The sequence below is a fragment of the Macrobrachium nipponense genome, chromosome 24 (assembly GCF_015104395.2).
Source record: "Macrobrachium nipponense isolate FS-2020 chromosome 24, ASM1510439v2, whole genome shotgun sequence".
Taxonomy (NCBI): Eukaryota; Metazoa; Arthropoda; class Malacostraca; order Decapoda; family Palaemonidae; genus Macrobrachium; species Macrobrachium nipponense.
This window is the reverse complement of record NC_061091.1, coordinates 6,756,592-6,776,902: the sequence shown is the minus strand read 5'-3', so window position 1 is coordinate 6,776,902 and position 20,311 is coordinate 6,756,592. Positions and strand designations below refer to the sequence as shown.

Sequence of the window (20,311 nt, the reverse complement as noted above, 5' to 3'; positions counted from 1 at the left end):
TCGATCGAGAAGATCCGCACGGACGTTCTGCAATCCTGCAACAAACCTCTTGAGGATAGTTACGTTTCGTGCCTGTGCTCATAACAGGCTCTCTCTCGTTAACTCGAACAGGGACCGAAAGTGTGTTTCTCAATACTTCTTGGGATATGCAAGAGCTGTGGAATTATCCGAGTTGATCTGGACCACTCGGCCAAAACTCGTTCTTCGAAGAACTGGAGAGCCAACCGAATTGCTTCCAATTCTTTTAGATTATGTGCCAGGACATCTGTTCCCCTCTCCAGATGCCTGGCACCTACTTTCTATCACCTTAGGTGATCGTTGACCGACTGAGAGATGTTCAGAATCACTTCCAGATCTTCGATGATATTTTCAGTTTTTCCAGAGGAAAACTGGAGGAGAGTCTGAATTGCAGTCTCTTCAGGGAAACAAACTTCTCCAGCGAGGAAATGGTCCCCAGCAGAATCATCCCTTCCATCACCGAGCATGTTTCCTGCCCCAATAAGGCTGCGCTTTGCCTAAGCAGGTGTGCATTATTCTAGTGCTATGCTGCGGTAGACTCGTACCGAATTCTGTTACAGTGCGGTAAACAGAACCGAAAAGGTCTAAGAGATATGCCTGTTGAAAAAATTCTCCCAAAGCGAAGGCGATGTTCATTCATGCATGCGAGAATTCCCCTCAACCCGAGCTAAAGTTCGTGATTGTAGGGCAGAGATACGGTTAGTCAGTCAATCTCGCAGGAGAGAGAGCGTAACCGACCGCACATGGCAGAGAACCAGCTGGTACTGAGCTGCGCTACAGTGACCGCAGCCTACGTTCGCCGTCTCGCACTATTCCACCTGAGTTGCCAGCTATTCCATTCTACGAAGGCATAGGTTTATCATCATCATCGAGCAGAAAGAAACTCTCAAGCAGGTATATTTAAGCGAAACAGATTTCGCTAAATACAGAAACTGAGTTGGTGTTGTCGTAACAAATACCTTAAATACCTAAAAAGGGAAGAAACCGGAAAACTCCCGAAGCTTGCAGGGATTACCGATTAAATGCAATTAGAATAATAGTCCTCTCGGTTGCCATCCGTAGGGATAACCACGGTATGCGTATATAACTTGAACCATACAATCGCTTGATAGTAAAATGACGCGAAGGTAAAATACGTAGAGTATTGTAGACACTTGGACAGCTACCTCCCTACTACATTCTTTCCTCGATGAGGAAGAGAGGGAATGGAGATCGACTGTCTTTGTTCTCTTAGCCAAGAGAACGAATTAGCATTAGTCAAAGGAGAGCCTCAAGTTAGAACCGAGAATCGAAGAGGACAGCTCAGCTTCTTATGTTATCGGACAGAAGACTTCATGGATGTAGTCTACAAGTCTGTTTCCCCTAAGAGCCTCAGCTAGGTAGTGACCTATGAATAAGGGTTCTTCTGAATCTTGTCAATGAGAGCTTACCTGCTTACGCTATATGTTATTGGGATCTTTGTCAATGTGAACTAACCCATTTACGTGAAAGAGTTCTATATTTCGTCAATGGGGTCTTACCCACTTACCTGACAAAACGTTCAGTATCTTGTCAATGGGGGGAACTCACTCTTATGACAGAAAGTAATCGAGTAATTCGAGCATACATACTTCCCGATTCCCGTAGAAATCGAGGAGGCCTATTCCTGCTCAAAGACTGGGCTTACGGCAGGTAGGACCCGAAGGTTCCCCTTCAGCAGCGCAGTCCTGAACGCAGAAGAGGCGTTTTATGACCCCAAAAACTACTTTAAGTTTACTAGTCTCTCCTTCTAGATGCCAGCTCATCAGAACCAACCTGACTACCTTATTCATGCAGTTTTTCGAGAGAAAGAGAGTCAGGGCTCCGAGACTGCTATCTAGGAGTTAAAAGTCTCCTTCGTCCTGAACAGCCCTTTCAGATGGTGACGCAGATCTGAAAGTGTCTAGGAAACCTTAGCAGAGGACAGGAGAGACCTCCTCTGTGCATCAACCAGGCTGGCAAAGTCGCCTTGGGCAGAGGAGCAAGCTCTCAGTCCGACGTCCTCCCCTGTCTCATATCAAATACCTGCCTTGTCGTTAAGTCTTGACGGAGGCAGGGCAAAAGAGGTCTTGCCTTGTGCTTTCCTCGACTCCATCCAGTCATGGACCTTCTTAAATGCTCTCTTGGTCGAAAGAGAAGTCCTCATTTTCACGAATCCCGGAGTCTTGCTGGATTTCGAAGAGGATAACTGAGGAGGAGGAGAGCGAGAGGCCGAGGGTTGGAATTTATCTCCAAACGAAGCACGGAGTGAGCGGGCCAAGACTAGGTAGTCAGAAGACGCTGACGTTGAAGTTTGTTCTTCGTTTGCTTCCTACGACGAGCTGCTCACTTCTCCCTCTTCTGCAGGAGCGGCAGACGAGACCACCGAAGGAAGAGGTATAAGGCCTTTAGGGCCAAGTTTCAATAAGGAGCGTTGCAGAGAAGACGAGTTCAGATTACAAGGTTGTGCGTCTTCCAAAACAGCCTCAGCAGGTTCAGGCGCAGATGCGAAAGCTTCATGAAAGCGTCTAGACAGGAGTCACGACGAACGTCCTGTAGTCGGAGAGCGTCTTGAGATCGGCGAGCGTCCAGAAAAGCGTCACGCTGGGCGTCCTGACAAGCGTCCAGAAAAGCGTCACGCTGGGCGTCCTGATGAGCATCCAGAAAAGCGTCACGCTGGGCGTCCTGACGAGCGTCCAGAAAAGCGTCACGCTGGGTGTCCTGACGAGCGTCCAGAAAAGCGTCACGCTGGGCGTCCTGACGAGCAGCTCGTGACGAAGCCGAATGCAAAGTGTCCAGCTTAGCAGCTTGAGAAGCGTCCAGCTTAGCTGCTGAACTAGCGTCATGCTTGGCAGCAGATGGAGCGTTCCTCAGGGACGAGCGAGGGGCGTCTTGGAGAACTGCTTGACTAAGCGAAGCAGCTTGCATGGCGTCAAGCTCAACAGCTTGAACAACATCCTTCTTAGCAGCAGAGCGAACGTCACGTTCCACATACGAAGCGTCACAAAGAGAGAAGAGGGGAGCGTCTTGGGGAGCAGGAAACAATCCTTGTTACGAGAGTAACGACGTTCCTTCCTCTCGACAGAAGACGTTTGGGGAGACGTTCCTCGCGCCCTCTAGACAACCGCTGGGGAGCCGCATGAAATCCAGAGGGCGACGAAACAAGGAGAAAGAGACGAGCGAAGAGAAGGAGAGGGGGACTGTCTGGACCTCTTGATAGGCAGTCTATCATCCTTCCTCCTCCGACACGACTCTGCCTCTCTCTCGGCAAGCAACGAACAAGCTTGTTGCTACATGAAAGGATGATCTTTTTTTATCGAGGAGACTCCTTCTCAGAGGAAGGGCTGATCCTGTGAGAGACGAGGGGCGAGGGACGCCTTCTTTTCTTCCTTCTCACAGGGACCGCAACAGTTCTATTCCTGGAGCGGAGCGACTGGAGCGTTCAAAGCGTCATCATCGGATGACGTCCTGGTCTTCTTTTGCAGAGGAAAGGCAGCAAAACTCTGCAAAGCAGCAGAAGAGAAAGGATGTGAAGCGTCCTCCTCTCTGAGACCAAAGACGACGGCCTGCCTGCGACATCTTTGCGTCTTTGTTCTCTTCTGTGGTGGAAAGTCGTCAAAATGTTCATGTGACGATTGCAACGCATGACGAGGGAGAGAGGATGTGAAGCGTCCCTCTTCTATAAGCTTCTGTTTAGAGGGCACGAGTCCTTCCGAGAGCTCCAACCCCTGCACTGGAGGACGCCTTGGAGGACGAGAAGCAATCCTTTAGGATTCGTGCACGTGCACGATCTTTGGCAGCCTGGGAAGCGTCTTCAGGTCCTGCCGAAGGGACGCCAGATCAGTGGGGAGTCCCCGTAACCCTCCTTTGGCTTTCGACTTGCCCATTCCCTGATTCCTGGGGAGCCCGGCAGAGGGGTCAGGCCTAGAGGCATTATAGGGCCGATCTGATGCCTCCTCCACAACACTAGGGGCACTAACAACCTCACTACACTCACAACACTGATTGGAGAGAAAGCACTTTAGATTCCAAGATATGGATGGAATCCACAATAACAGAAAGGGCATTACCTCTTGCAGACACGACCTCAAGGCCCGTAGGCCATACCACAGAGTTTAGCAAAATAAAGTCTACAGGAGGTTAGTAGGTTCATTACCCTGACTTCTGTTTATTGATGCAGTCTTGGAGGAAGACCTCCTGATTCTATCACGCTCTAATTTGCGTACATACGAATCATACGTCTTCCCTTCGGAATCAGTCAAACATCACTCTTACATTGATCTTTCAATAAAGAAACATAAAAGTATATTAATACTCCTTTCTATATATATACTTAATATAAATTTAATATATTAATAAATTAAGAAAAATGTGGAACGCTTCACGTTAATCTTCCCATTTTAGTATATGTACTGCCGAAGCAAGTACTACATCTCATGCATACACAGTGAGGATCTACCGAAGGTTTCGGTAGCCTCACCTTACCCCATTGCAGACACAAACTCTGAAAACTAGCCGAACTAGATTCAGAGATCTTATGCAAAGAACAATCAAAATTATGATAGCGTTATGCCAAGCCACAATCCAACGTCAATACTAAACCAAAAGACAATTTAGGATACTTAAGCGGTCAATGAAGTTTCAAAAAAATCCTAAGACGGAGGTACTGAAAACAGTGTATGAACAGTACCGGCGACAGAGAAAATCTGAATAGAAATGGGAATGGTTCCTGATACCTGCCTCCAGCAGCGGGAATGGGTACTAACCACCTGGCCGACCACTGCGTGTGTTGTAAGTTTTGAAATTCTGTCGGACTTTGGAGAATACAGCTATATATATATATCTGACAGGTAAGTTTCAAGAACAAATGTATTTTTCATAACTAACAAACCTGAGGTCTTAACATATATAGGCCCACCTCAAACCACCCATCTAACAGTCTAAACTGGGTTGGAAGGGTAACTGATAGGTCACAGGATGCTCAAGAGCATTGTGGAAGCTACCAATACCCTGTGACCAGGTACAGATGCCAATAGTCCCTGATAACTACAGAAAATCAATTCTTCTAAAACAAGAAATAAGCAATGACTAAAAGAAAAAACTAACTACCTGTTAAAGTGTGAATCTAGTAATTACCAAAAGAGGAATTTAAGGGGAAAGGGCAATTTAATTAGAAGAAATAAATGTAATTAGGGTCTTGCTGGCACAGTGCATTGGTATACGTTACTGCTCTTCCAAGATATTAAAAAGATGTGAATGTTGACAAATCTAAATTATTAGAAAGATTATGATTTTATTATGGCATTGCTTATCCCTTTATTAGTGTTGCTTGTCAAACATCAGTAAATTTTGAGCCAAAGTTTAATTCACAGAGAAACAGAAATTTTTCTTTGGTAAAGCATCACTATTATTTTAAAAAACACAAGACTTTAAGACCTACATTTTAACTCTTCAAACTTCAAATCTTGTTTTCCTCTCCGTCCAAAGAATTGTACAAGCAAGGTGGTATCGACGACATGGCTCTTCTGCAACTCATCCTCCAAAGGCTCAGCCTCCTCCTCACCTGTCGGATATAGTCCTGTGAAACAAAGATGCACAGTGAGAGGTTAATGTTCAAAAGCACACAACTTATGCAAATGAACATCAGCTGCATGAGCAAATAACACAATCCCAGATTATAAGGTAAGAGAAGATGTAAGCTCAAATAATTGGTGTTAGGAAGACATATCAACACTGGGAATAAGAAAGAACAACATATAAGAAAAAACAAAACGACAGACATAACAGGTTTGTGTGGCTATACGTAATAAGAAATTAGTTAGCAAACCCTCCAATACTTTATGCATACTTTCTCTATTATCTGTAAAACGTAATTTCTTGACAAAAAAATGTTTGCAGTAATTAGTTTAACACCAACTAATAATATAGCTCCTGCCACAAAACCCTTAGCTGAAAATATGCTTTCACTTACAGCGGGTCACTCCCTTTAAACAAGTGAGTAATAAAGAGAAATAAAACTTGACCATAAGCATATTTTCAGCTTGATTAGAAAACACTACCACTCATGAACCTTTTTCTAATCCTTTACAGGCTCAAATGACAACCATTATACACAGCATATAATCCTTAAGGTACCTACTTGAGTAATAACAAATTTTGGGAGTCACAGATTATGATGTTAGCCCACACTCACACTTATTTGGAACATTTTACTAATAGCACAAGATATTAACTAAACCTTCACACAGTAATTCTCAAATCTCATACTAGAAGGGAGAGTATTTTCATTTTATCTTTGCAATGAAAACTGACCACTGTTAACCTTTCAAATGCCTGCTTTATTATATGCCAAGATACTTATTTCCCCTGCAGAGATCTTCATTACTCTACCTCCTTCATGTTTTGTCAGGCATGGCTTTTAGTTTTAGAGATATCACATTTGATGGCCACCATAATATCTCCTCAAGTCATTTAGCCTCTAGCACTAAAACTTTTACTTCAGCAGTCTGTAAAAGGGCTTTTCTTCTTTCTTCAACAATATATGAACTTTGTTAGTTATTTCCTTCCTGTAATACAAGTAAGCTGCTCTTAGATTTAGAACATGTTTTCATATTCAATGCTCTTGTATCTTGGCTCTTGAGTAAAAAATAATTCCATACCATAACTGACTTTGGATGGAATGAAGCTTCTTAAAATTGGATAGGCTTTATCACACAAAAGAAAATGCAGTTTCAAGTGTGCTATTCTTAAAGCAATGAAGTACACTGAGGTGCGCAAGAATTTGTACAGGGAATACTGTTTCTCCCTAGCCTTACATATAGCAGCCTATGACATTAAATTCTCAGCTGAAATGTATAGATATAGTAATTAAGGGCAAGGACCCACCCACCCATCTTTCAAGTACCATGCTGTATACTTCAAAATAAAATTTCCCTTCAAACATGTGAGCACCATAAAAGATAGAATAAGCATACCCATGCATGAGCACATTTAATTACAGTACAGAACATAATATATAAGCTCAAGAAATTACACTGCAACCTCTTTTGAATCCTGTACTTTTCCTATAACTAACACTGCTTAAATACTAGAACACCTTACCTTATCATAAACCTCTTTGACAATGCAGACAAATGACAGACAATGATACTTTAGCAAAAATATGGACACTAGCCAGACATGAAAAGAGCCTCCCATACTCCAAAGGTACTACAAATTATCTACAGAAAATATCTTTAACCACTAAGAAATTACATTAGAAATTCAACTATTTAACTCTCAAAAACAGTTCAAATTACAGCAGTAGTACTTGGATTGAATAACTATGATGGAATTCTCAAACTATAGACCTTGAAACTAAATTACTTAGTAATATAAATGAACTTAAAAGTCCTAAATTCAACAAAACAAATAAAACAATCACCTTCATCTGCAACTTTTACGACACCTTCCAATGCTTCTATTCAGTCGGGTCACGCCTTGCAGTGCTGAAGATCTTCTCCAACTGTAAAAATTAAAAATCTTTGTAAAATCTGACATATAAGTGGCAAGACCTTTTTAATAAGGAGTAACTATGAATATGAATATACCAAAATATAGCATGGACACTAGCATAAGTAAATTTTATATAATAACGTAGAAGTGATGTGCACAATGTTTATAAAATAAGTATACTGAGGTAAGGTGAACCAATATACATAAAAATAAAGTTATAGTTAACACAACAGTAGCCTAACAACATATATTAATGAATAAATCAAGAAAAATGAAAATTTTCATTATTAAAATGAAGTTTTATTGTATACTTACCGAACAATTATAGAGGCCGTGATTTCCACGAGCGGCAGGATACTAAATCAAATCAAATTTAGCGCGTCGGCGTCGCCAACACTGGTGGTGATGACGTCATCTCCCTCCACTCGCGGGAGAACCAGGTACAACTGCCCAGGTGAATCCAATTCTTTCTGCCCGTCCGTCCACCTAAGGGGAGGAGGGTGGGTATATCATAATTGTTCGGTAAGTATACAATAAAACTTCATTTTAATAATGAAAATTTCATTTTTATTGTAGTGTCTTACCGAACAATTATAGAGCTGATTACACATTTATGGGAAGGTGGGATTCAGTGGACCACTAGTATTTTTAAATGGTTACATTTATTGCAATACCAGTAAACACTCAAGGTGTCTGTTGTACCTTACCTTGTAGAGAGGCTACAGCAGACTGTTACTGCCTCTGGTCGGTGCTCTTCTTACTATTGTAAGGAGGAATTGGAATTTGACCAAAGTTAGCCTCTAAGGAGTGGAATCCTTCCGTAGTTCAAGCGAGTCAAGGCTGACTGACGGAGGATAGTAACAACAAAGATTGCCCTTGCCCTGGGCTAAGACCAGAAATTCAATCATACAAAACATTTGTCACCAAACACCAGATTTAAAAACATATATACCCAACCATTGTAAAATCTGACCTAACAGACTGGTGAGTATCCCAGGTACTCAGTACCCCCAGCTTCCTTGAACTCGACAAACCTATTCAAGGTGAAAAGTTAGCATAGAGGTGACGACCCCTGTGCCGTTTCTCCCAACACCATGCCAGAAACCGCCGCCACCGGACCTAACGTTTTACAATTCTCGAAAACCGTTTCTATCTCTTTGAGATAATGACTCGCAAAAAACCGAATTCGATCTCCAGAACGTGCTCTGAAGAATCGAAGCTAAAGATAAATTCTTTCTGAATGCTAAAGAAGTTGCCACTGCTCTAACCTCGTGAGCTTTAACTCTCAGAACGGAAAGATTGTCGTTCTCGGACTGCGAGTGAGCTTCCCTGATAAGCTCTCTAATAAAGAACGATATAGCATTCTTAGAAAGAGGACGAGAGGGATTTGAACCGAGGTCCAGAGCTTAGAAGATTGTCCTCTAATACCTTAGTGGCAAACAGATACTGCTTAATAGCCTGACTGGACATAAGAGCCTTTCTTCCTCCTCATGTCCAACCAAATCAGATAAGTTCCTTACACAAAACTCCTCGGCCAAGGATTAGAAGGATTCTCATTTTGGCTAGAAAGGTCAAAGATACCGAAAATACAGCATTGCCTTGAGAGAAACCGACTCTTTTGTCTATAGCGTGCAATTCGCTGACACGCTTAGCAGAAGCTAGTGCAATAAGAAAAAGTGCCTTCTTAGTCAAGTTCCTGATGAAGCCGACTTCAAAGGCTCAAACGGTGGCCCCACCCATGAGGAACTTAAGACCACATCTAAGTTCCAAGTCACTGTATCTTGCGGGGGAGCTTAGTGGTTTCGAAAGACCTAATGAGGTCCGACAGATCTGAATTGGAGGAAATATCCAAACTCGATGTCGAAAAACCGAAGAGAGCATGGCTCTATATCCTCTGATCGTCGAAGGAGCCAGTTTCTTAGAGTTCCTAAGAAATAGAAGAAAAAATATGCTATTGTCTGTTAAAGAGGTCGCAGAAGTTGAGACTTTAGCACTTCTACACCACTCTCTGAAGATTCTCCACTTCCCTTGATAGAGTTTGTTAGAAGACTCTCTCCTACAACGAGCGATAGCTTCTGCAGCTCTTCTTGAAAATCCTTTCGCTCTGACAAGATTCCGGACAGTCAGAGCTAGAGCGGACAAGTTTTGGTGGAACCTCTTGAAGTGCGGTTGTTTGAGAAGCCACTTCTCTGGAGGAAGAAGTCTGGGGAAGTCTACTAACAACTGGAGAAGGTCCGGGAACCACTCTTTCCTGGGCCAAAAGGGAGCGATTAACGTTAGTGTTACATTGCTGTGCGACATGAACTTGTTCAGCACCTCTCTTATTAGACCGAACGGAGGGAATGCATAAGCTTCCAGACCCGACCAATCCAACAGCATTGCGTCCACGACCAAGCTAGAGGATCTGGGACGGAGAACAAAAGAGAAGGAAGACGGTTGTTCCTTGATGTCGCGAACAGGTCTATTGACGGTCGTCCCCAAAGGCTCCAAAGTTTCTGACAAATCTTGTTGTCCAAAGTCCACTCCAGAGGTAACACTTGCTGTTGACGACTTAACTCGTCCGCCAGAACGTTCATCTTTCCCAGAACAAATCTCGGGACTAGCTGAACCTTCGCTTCGTTTGACCACAGGAGGAGATCCTTGGCTACTTCGTACAGAGAGAAAGACTGAGTCCCCCCGTTTCCGCACGTACGAGAGAGCCGTGGAGTTGTCGGAATGCACTGCCACTACTCGACCTTCTACTAAACTCCGAAACTGTCTGAGCCCCAAGAAAATTGCTAACAGTTCCTTTACATTTATGTGAACTTCTTCTCCTTCTCCGACCAAGCTCCTGAAGTCCGTTGATTTCCCAGTAGGGCTCCCCAACCTGTGTCCGATGCGTCGGAAAAGAACTGTAGGTTCGGGAGGATGGGTCGTAAATCTAACCCTTCTTCCAACCTTGCTCGAGAGAGCCACCACCTTAGGTCCTCTTTTATTTGATCTGTGACAGGAAAGGTAATCGAGTCTGGTTGTGTCTTCCTGCACCAAGCGGCTCTCAGGAAAAACTGCAGAGGTCTCATGTGCAGTCTTCCAAACGTCACAAATTTCTCCAACTGACGTCAATTTGCCCAGGAGCCTCATCCACTGATTGGCAGAACTTACCTTTTTGTCCAAGAACTCCTGAACTGTCTCCAGACAGCCTTGAACCCTCTTCGGGGACAGAAAAGCCCGAAAAAACTTGAGCATTCAGAATCATCCCCAAATAAAGGATGCTCTGAGATGGAACCAACTGGGACTTCTGTTTGTTGAACCAGAATTCCTAACTTTCTGGCAAGATCCAGAGTTGTTCAAGGTCCTTCATGCAACCGACTCTCTGATTCCGACCGGAGAAGGCCAATCGTCCAGATAGAGGGAGATTCTTACTCCTAATATGTGCAGCCAGCTTCCTATCGGGGATAGAACCCTGGTGAAAACTTGAGGAGCGGTCGCTAGTCCGAAGCAAAGCGCCCGAGAACTGAAACACCTTGCCTTCGAACATGAACCTCAGGTACTTCGAGATTCGCGATGTATCGGAATGTGAAAATAAGCGTCTTGCATGTCCAGAGAGACCATCCAATCCCCCTGTCTGATGGACTCCAGAACCGACCGAGTGGTCTCCATATGAAATTTTGTTTTCTGGACATGCAAGTTCAGGGCGCTCACATCCAAAACCGGCCTCCAGCCCCTGATGACTGGGAACTACAAAAAGGGCGATTGTAAAAGCCTGGAGGAAAATCCCTTCTACTTGTTCTATCGCTTCTTTGAGAACAAGCGCTTCCTATTCTGCGGCTAGCGCCAGAAATTTGTCTGAGCCCGGATGAGTATGCCTGGAATGGAATTGGCACAGGTGAGAGCGAGGAGGTGAAACGAGAGAATACGATAGCCGAACTTGAGTACTTGCACTACCCAGGCTTCTGCTCCTCTGTTTTCCATTCCTCCCAAACATAGCCAGCCTGGCTCCCACTGGTGCATGAAGAACCGAGCTTTCATTTGGAAGGTTTTGTTAACCTTGGCCGAGGGCCTTAGACTGAGGTCGCAAATTCGACTTCGGCCGAAAGAAGCGCTTGGGTTTTCTCCCTCGAAAAGGCACTTGGGCCAGAGGAGAAACCGAAGGAACAGTCTCCACAGGAGCTTTAGGTCTCTTAGTAGACTGTGCCAGTAAATCCGAAGTAGATTTCTTATCTAGCGAGACGAAATTGGACAACACTACATCGTCTGGAAAGAGGTTATCTTCACAAACGGAGCAAACAAGAGAGCAGACTTCTGTTGGGAAGTAACCCTTTTAGAAGCAAAGGAGCACCAAAGTTGCCTTTTCTTAAGGGTACCAAAAGGCAAACGATGAGCGAAGCTAACTCATCACATCCATCCCTAATGGATTTGTCCGCACAGGACAGAACACCAATCACCCAATCCTCCGCTAACTCCTGAGAAAGAGAAGGACAATCTTCGATCTTGGCCGCTAAAGCGCCAATAGTCCAATCAAGGAAGCTAAAGACTTCCAAAAGTTTAAATTGATTCTTTACAACGTGGTCCAACTCAGGCGCTGTAAAGAAAACTTTCGCTGCGGCGAAAGCAGATCTTCTAGAGGAGTCGATTAAACTGGAGTAGTCTCCCTGGGAGGAGGCAGAAAAACTCCCAGAGAAGAGCTTCCCCCCCAGTTACATAAAACCTATACCTCTTACGAAGCAACTTAGAGGGAGGGTAAGCAAAAGAGCCTTCCTAAGTCTCTTTTCATAGACATCCATTTTCAGTTCTCTTTCAAACGAATGTCTAACCGCTTTAGATAGAACAGTTTTGGGAGGAGAGGGTCTGAAGTTTTCCTCCTCATCAAAAAAGTCGAAGTTGGGGAGCGCGGAGCCGCTTTCTCAAAATAATCTGGATAAGACCAGAAGAAATCTAAGGAGACGTGAATAACACGAGAGGTGATGAGAATCCTCCTCCTCTACTTCTTCTTCATTCTCCGATACCGCCGAAGAAGTAGACGGAACTACAACCGGATCTGAAGGTTTCGAACCACCCTTGGACTCATTCATCCAGTTGGTTAACATCTCTAACTGCTTGCGCAAAGGCGCCAGAGACGAATCAAAACAGTTAACGTAGGCTTGGAAGAGCCTAAATGTTCAGCAGGAGGCGGAAAAAAACTACTTGCGCCTCGCTCTGAGCCGCCGAAATTCGAGGCGAAACAGGCGCATCAGGCGTAACAGACGAAAAAGCGCCTAAAGAAACACCCTTCCTTAGAACTTGCTAGCTACAGCGCTAAAACCACAAATCTCTACTAGTAGATGGAGCCGAAAAAGGCACAGATTGAGGCGACGAACGAGCCGCTAACGGCCGCGGCGCAACCCTACTCTCAGGATCCTTATACCGCCGCTTGACTGGAGGAGGCGAAGAATCGGCGCCTGAACGCCTCTTTAAGGGACGCGAAACGTCGCAATCTCGCCAAGAGCGCGCGCGACCCGGAGACGAATCGCTTGAATCATTCGAAAGGGTCTGACCGCAACACCTTTCCAACGCTTAACCGAGCCCTGTTGAGGCGCAACAGGCTCAACAAGAGAGGCGCCTGTCCTGTGGGCAAATCCCGATCGACTCCCTTGGCTTCCGGTAATGTCTTCTCCCCGGTGCGGGGGAGCTGGACAGTGACCTTTGTCTAGGAGACGTGTCAGGACAGACAGACGCACCCTCAAAAACTACACTCTTACCTTGAAGCCGCTTTCTCCCAAAAACGTCTTAACTGAATTACCAAGTTGCAAAACCGTATTCGCTAGTACCGAAAATTTCTGATCTAACCTCGATTCAGACTGGCAATGGTGTCGGAAGAAACTACACGGGAAGCGGGTCGGAGAAGTGGGATAGTAGGAGGAATAGGAGGTGTAGTTAAAGGAGACATAACAATTTTGAGGAGAAACAGAAGGAACAGAAGCATCGCAAGACGAAGCAGAGCTAAGTCTACTTTCCCTAAGCGCTGCTTTTCTAATTCTGTCTTTAGCTAATTTCTCCGAGTATGAACTAAAAAACTTCCATTGAGAATCAGTCCAATCACTACACTCGTTACATGTTCGATCTGCTGAACAAACCTGTCCCCTACACTTAACACATTTAGTGTGAGAATCATATTCTAACTTGGATAATCTAGTTTTACATCCTTAGATGCAAAACCTAACTCCCGACGGACTAGAATCCGACATGGCAACGCCTAAATAAAAAGCAAAATAACAAACAACGCCAAAAAGAGTACTTCACCATTCCGAAGATCAATTCTACAAGAAAAAAAGCGAAGCAAAGTCATCCAACCGCACCGACCACCGATGTTCACCGGACGCCGGCAGGAAAAGAATTGGATTCACCTGGGCAGTTGTACCTGGTTCTCCCGCGAGTGGAGGGAGGATGACGTCATCACCACCAGTGTTGGCGACGCCGACGCGCTAAATTTGAATTTAGTATCCTGCCGCTCGTGGAAATCACGGCTCTATAATTGTTCGGTAAGACACTACAATAAAACAAAACAGTTATACGTACTACTAGGTTTATAGTCACCTATGAAATAATTTCTTATATACTGTTCAATACTAAAAGCTTAAGCAGTTAATAAAAAAAATTATACCGCTCGACCTAATCAATTTAAAATGATTGTCAATAGACAGCAATGAAATGCTCGGTAACCTCTTTCAGCAAGATGATTTATGCAGTAAGCCATAGTCAAACCCAGATGGAAAACAATGTAATGCACTTTATGGAAGCGGGAAAATAAAGGGAAATGAAATATATGGAAAAATATGGCATGAAATAGCATACAAGTAGTTAACCTACCAGTTATAGTTTTACAGATACCCCATAGGACACATAACAGAGAAGCTTTGAGAAAATATTCAAACATTTAGGAGAAAATCACTGTTTTAATCTTTACACATTCCCATTCAATCCAGTCTGAATGTGTCATGTAGTCAGAAGCAATGGTGTGTGGCAGCTTATTCACAAAAGACAGCATTGTTCACCTGCTTTCTTAAACTCAAAGTTATTTAGATGCATAGAAAAAAATTTTGTCTGCAATTTGAAAATGGCATCAAGCCAATTCAATCACAAAAACATGAAACCTTAAATTTTTGGCATTTGTTACCAGTACAGGTTATCATGGGCAAAATGATATCACAATTTTAACTGACGCAATGTAAAGCTCATTAATAATGAAACTCTTTGTTACGGCAGCTCTACTGTCAGTTGAATGTGTATATATCAATATTTGAACAATGACTTGCCTACAGTTACCAATTATTTTGTAAAATGACACCCATTTGTACTATTCAATCCATAAATAGTATGTAGTACATGAAATTAACGGGAGCACAAAATCCTTAAGAAATCTAATCTGACAAATATGATATTGTAATGATACAATTAAGTTTGTTCATACTTACCTGGCAGATATATATATAGCTGTATTTTTCCGAATCCGACAGAAATTTAAACACTTACGACACGCAGTGGGAGTCAGGTGGTTAGTACCCATTCCCGCCGCTGGGAGGCGGGTATCAGGAACCATTCCCATTTTCTATTCATAATTTTTATTTCCACTGTCTCCTGAGGGGAGGTGGGTGGGTACTTGATTATATATATCTGCCAGGTAAGTATGAACAAACTTAATTGTATCATTACAATATCATTTTGTTCATGAAACTTACCTGTCAATATATATATAGCTGAATCCCACCTTTGGTGGTGGAGTAGACAGAATAGAAGATTTTAGGAAACATATATGCAGATAATTGATATCTTGGTTCCTTACCTGTTAGCATAGCTGACTTCGTGGTTACGTGCCGCGTAAGTCTGCTTGTGCTACTAGAGTTGCCAGCAAGGTAGAGACCTATAAAGCTGGTGCACTCCAGATGATCTGTCAACAGGGGCGAGACCACGACGTGACTAGACCATTGACCATACAAATGAGGGCAACGAAGTAAAACCAAACACCTGGCGTAGCCTACCAAAAGTATCCCACTTAGACTAAGCTAATGGAAGGGAGATCCGCCGCAGGCGGTCAACCCCACAACCATAACACAAGTTAAAAACTCCCCTAAACCATTAAAGGATAGGATGAGCGCTACCTCCTGCCCCCAAACAGTGTCTGCAGCGACGTATGGTCCGAGCGAGTAACAATTTTCGTATGTTGCTTTCACCTCCGCAGGTATGTGAAGCGAACACCGAATTGCTTCGCCAATAAGTGGCGCCCAAAATATCTTTGATTGCCATATTTTTGTGAAAAGCCACCGAAGTAGCAATAGCCCTCACTCGTGGGCTTTCACTTTCAGAAGCTCCATGTCACTTTCACTACACTTTTCATGGGCTTCCTTAACCGTACTTCTTAAAAAGAACGCCAGTGCGTTCTTCGACATCGGAAGATCTGGTTTTTTCACAGAGCACCACAAGTTCTCCGAAGAACCTCTGCATGCTCTGGTTCTCTGCAAATAAACTTAGAGCCCTGACAGGACACAGGACTCTCTCAGCTTCAGGTCCCACTAGCTCGCAACCCTTTGATCTCGAACGTCCTCGGCCAAAGGGTTGGAAGGAGGGTTCTCGTTCTTTGCTAAAAGAACGTAGGACTTAAGGAACAAACTGCACTATGATCCTTGAACCCAATGTGCTTGCTTATGACTTGAATTTCGCTAACCCTCTTCGCCGTCGCCAGAGCGGTTAGGAAAATGGTCTTCTTAGTAAGATTCCTAAGCGAGGCTAAATGGAGCGGTTTCAAATTGACTCGACATGAGAAACTTAAGTTCCACGTCTAAGTTCCACGATGGTACTTTCGGTTGGAGAACTTTCACAGTCTCAAATGATCTATGAGATCATGAATGTCTCTATCATTCGCTAAGTCGAGTCCTCTATGCCTGAAGACCACAGAAAGCACGCTTCTGTAGCCTTAATCGTGGGAAACGGCTAGTTTCGCTTCTTTCCTAAGGTGAAGAAGGAAATCTGCTATCTGGCTCACAGAGGTTGAGGTGGAGGAAATGCCCTTCTTTCTGCACCAACTTCTAAAGACAGCCCACTTTGATTGGTAAACTGCGATTGAGGAGGGCCTCCTTGCGGTGGCAATCGCCGTTGCCACAGGTCTTGAAAAACCCCTCGCTCTGGCCAACTTCTTGATAGTCTGAATGCAGTCAGACTCAGAGCGGGGAGGTTTTGTGGTACCCCATCTCGAAGTTGGGGCTGTCTGAGTAGATCTTTCCTTAGGGGCAGAGTCCTTGGAAAGTCTACCAGGAAGGACATCACCTCCGTGAACCAGTCGACCGCTGGCCAGAAGGGGGCGATGAGGGTCATCCTCGCTCCCTCTGATGCAGCGAACTTCCTCATCACTTCCCCGAGGATTTTGAATGGGGGAAAAGCATAAATGTCTAGTCCCGACCAATTCCACAGTAGGGCGTCTACTGCCACTGCTCCCGGGTCCAGAACTGGGGAGCAATACAGCGGAAGTCTCTTCGTTCGGGAAGTTGCGAAAACGTCCACATGAGGACGTCCCCACAGCTTCCATAGCGCCTGGCATACTTCCTGATGAAGGGTCCATTCCGTCGGCAGAAGCTGTCCTTGCCGACTGAGAAGGTCCGCTCGCACGTTTTCCACGCCTGACACAAATCTTGTCAGAATCGTGGCGTTTTGCGACTTCGCCCAAATCAGGATATTCTTCGCGATGGCGAACAGAAGGAGAGTGAGTTCCCCCCTGTTTCCTGAGGTATGCCAAGGCTGTGGTGTTTGTCCGAGTTTATCTGAACCACTTTGTTGGAGACTTCCTCTTGGAAGAAACCTTAGAGCAAGGTAAACCGCTGAAAGTTCTTTTAGATTGATGTGCCAGGACACCTGTTCCCCTCTCCAGGTGCCTGACACTTTCTCTCCCTCCCAGTGTTGCTCCCCAACCCGTGGAGGACGCGTCGGAGAACAACACTAGGTCGGGGTTCCGAAGCTTGAGCGAAAGTCCTTCCGCAAGCTTCTTTGGATCCAACCACCATTTGAGGTGCTTTTTCACTTCTTCCGTCAAAAACAAGACCTCTTCTAGATCCTGTTTGCGTGACCAATTGCTTGAGGAGGAAGAACTGAAGTGGTCGGAGGTGCAACCTTCCCAAAGAAACAAACTTCTCCAGTGAGGAAATGGTCCCCCAGCAGACTCATCCATTCCCTCACCGAGCATGTTTCCTTCCCTAGAAAGGCTGACACTTTGTCTATGGCATTGAAGTTGTCGCCCTGGGACGGAAAAGCCCGAAAAGCCACTGAGTCCAATGAATCCCCAGATAGACTAAGGATTGAGAAGGAGTCAGATGTGACTTTTCGAGATTCACCAGAATCCCAGGGACCTCGCTAACGACAGAGTCGTGTGAAGGTCCTTCAGACCACCGGTCTTGCGATGAGGCTCGAATAAGCCAGTCGTCTAGGTAGAGAGAGATCCTTATTTCCGCAAGATGGAGCCACCTCGCAACGTTCTTCATAAGAACGGTGACACCATCGGCGCCGTGCTGAGACCGAAGCAGAGTGCCCTCTGAATTGGAAAACCTTCCCTTTCAGGACAAACCACAGGTATTTTCTTGATCGGGGATGGATGGGGACGTGAAAGTATGCGTCCTGAAGGTCTAAAGAGACCATCCAATCCCCCCGTCTTAAGGCTGCAAACACGGATTGAGGTGTCTCCATCTTGAACTTCTGCTTGGTAACGAAGCGATTTAGACTGCTGACATCCAGAACGGGGCGACCACCCCCCTGACTGCTTCGGCCCTAGAACAGACGGTTGTAAAAACCCCGGAGAACTCCGGTCGAAGACCTGTTCCACCGCCTGCTTCTCGATCATTTGATCTAGTAGATCGTGAAGCACTTTCTGCTTTTCTCCCTGATACGAAGGAGACAAATCCTTTGGTGTCGAAGACAGCGGGGGTAAACATCAGGAAAGGAATTCTGTACCCCTTCTTGACGATGTCCAGAGACCAAGCGTCGGCACCTCTCTCTTCCCATGCTCTCGCGAAATGTAGAAGTCTGGCTCCTACCGGTGGCTGAAGGACTTCCCTCTCACTTCTTGCTCTTGGAAGGAGCGGGAGTCTTGCCTCTGAAAGAGCCTCTTCCTCGAGGGGCTGGCTTCGAGGAAGAAGCAGATCGAAAGGGCTTCGATTTCTTCAAAGCAGAGGACCCAGAAGACGAAGTAGTTGTAGGCTTCCTAGAAGACTGTACCAGAACGTCTTGGTTGCTTTCTCCTGGAGACTGGCAGCTATGTCCTTTACCATAGACTGGGGGAAGAGATGTTCTGAGAAGGAGCGAAAAGAAGATCCGCTTTTTGCGCTGGTGAGACCGACTTTTGCAGTAAAATTGCAAAAAAGTGCTCTCTTCTTAAGCAGTCCCGTGCTGAAATGAGCAGCCAATTCCTCAGAACCATCCCTGACGGCCTTGTCCATGCAAGACAATACACTGGACAGCTCCCCCAGACTGATGGAATCAGAAACTCCTGGACCTGGCATCCAATACTCCTAGGCACCAGTCAAGAAAAATTTAAAGACCTCTAGTGTCCTGAAGAGGCCTTTAAGGTGAAAGTCTAACTCACTATGCGTCCAAGAGACCTTAGAGGAAGACAGAAAAGATCTTCTGGCGGCATCCACAATACTACCAAAGTCTCCTTGAGCTGAGGCTGGAAGCTTAACTCCGACGTTTTCTCCCGTCTCATACCACATACCAGCTTTGCCACAAAGTCTTGAAGGTGGTAAAGTGAAAGAAGTCTTGCCTGAAGCTTTCCTCTTTTCCATCCAATCATGGACCTTTCGAAAAGCTTGCTTCGTAGAAAGCGACTTCTTCATTTTCACCAAGCCCGAGATCTTAGTAGCTTTGGATGACGAAAACTGAGAGGGAGGAGTACGTGGAGCTTCAGTTGGAAAGTGTCTGCAAAGAACTGACTGTAGCAAACGAGTCAAAACCTTGTAGTCCGTCGAAACTGGAGCCAACTGCAATTCTTCGTCCACTTCGACGAAAGCGTCACTAATTTCCTCTTCAGACATTGGAGAAGTCGGAGGAAGTAAGGAAGAGTCACGAGCTTTCTCAAAAGAGAAAGAGCGGCGAACAGGAAGAGTTCCCGCTTCCGCTTGCGCTTGCGGAGGATGGAAACTGACGTCCGTAGGCGCGCGCTTGGCGTCCGTGAAGCCAATCTACTGGCGCCGACTGAAGCGCGCTCGACAGCAACAGGTGTACACCTGGCGTCCACTGGCGCGCGCTGAGCGTCTACTGGCGCGCGCCGAGCGTCCACTAAAACGCGCTGAGCGTCCACTGGCGCTCGCTTACCTTGCACCGAATCACGCTCGGCGTCCACTAAGCGCGCCTGACTTTCACAGAAGCGCGCTCAGCATCTAAAGAAACGCGCTTCTTATCAACAATTTTCGTAGCAGCGGAAACAACCGCTTCACGAGAGCGGGAAACGAATTTCTCGCCTCCTCTAGAAAGTTGCTGGGGAGCAGAACGAACTCTAAGGGGAGACTCAAACGGAGAGAGAGACGAGCGAGGAGAGGGAGAGGGAGAACGCCTCGACCTCTTCACAGGAAGATTGTCATCCTTCTTACGGCGACGTGGAACAGTCTCTCTCGAAGAAAAAACATCTCGAAGTTGCTGCTGAAGAGACTGGAGAATCTTGCTTGTAGGTGAAGCCTCCTTTTCTGGGGAGGGGCTGATCCTGTGAGCAGGCGAGTGGCGAGGGGACGCCTTCTTCCTACTCCCAGGAACCGCCACTTCACGCACCTTAGAGCGACTGCGGCGCTCGAAAGAAACATCTAGGAAAGACTCC

The 20,311-nt window shown here is 45.4% G+C and overlaps 1 protein-coding gene and 1 long non-coding RNA gene across 2 annotated transcripts in view; both read right to left on the bottom strand.

Annotated features, from left to right (window-relative positions):
- Positions 1 to 20,311, bottom strand: part of LOC135205399 (calcium uptake protein 3, mitochondrial-like) — a 171,588-nt gene that overhangs the window by 86,484 nt on the left and 64,793 nt on the right. The window lies entirely within an intron of this gene.
- LOC135203736 (uncharacterized) overlaps positions 7,485 to 20,311 on the bottom strand; it is a 36,501-nt gene continuing 23,674 nt past the window's right edge. The window contains exon 3 of the long non-coding RNA XR_010312008.1: positions 7,485 to 7,519. This is a non-coding gene — a long non-coding RNA (uncharacterized LOC135203736). The remainder of the gene's footprint in view (positions 7,520 to 20,311) is intronic.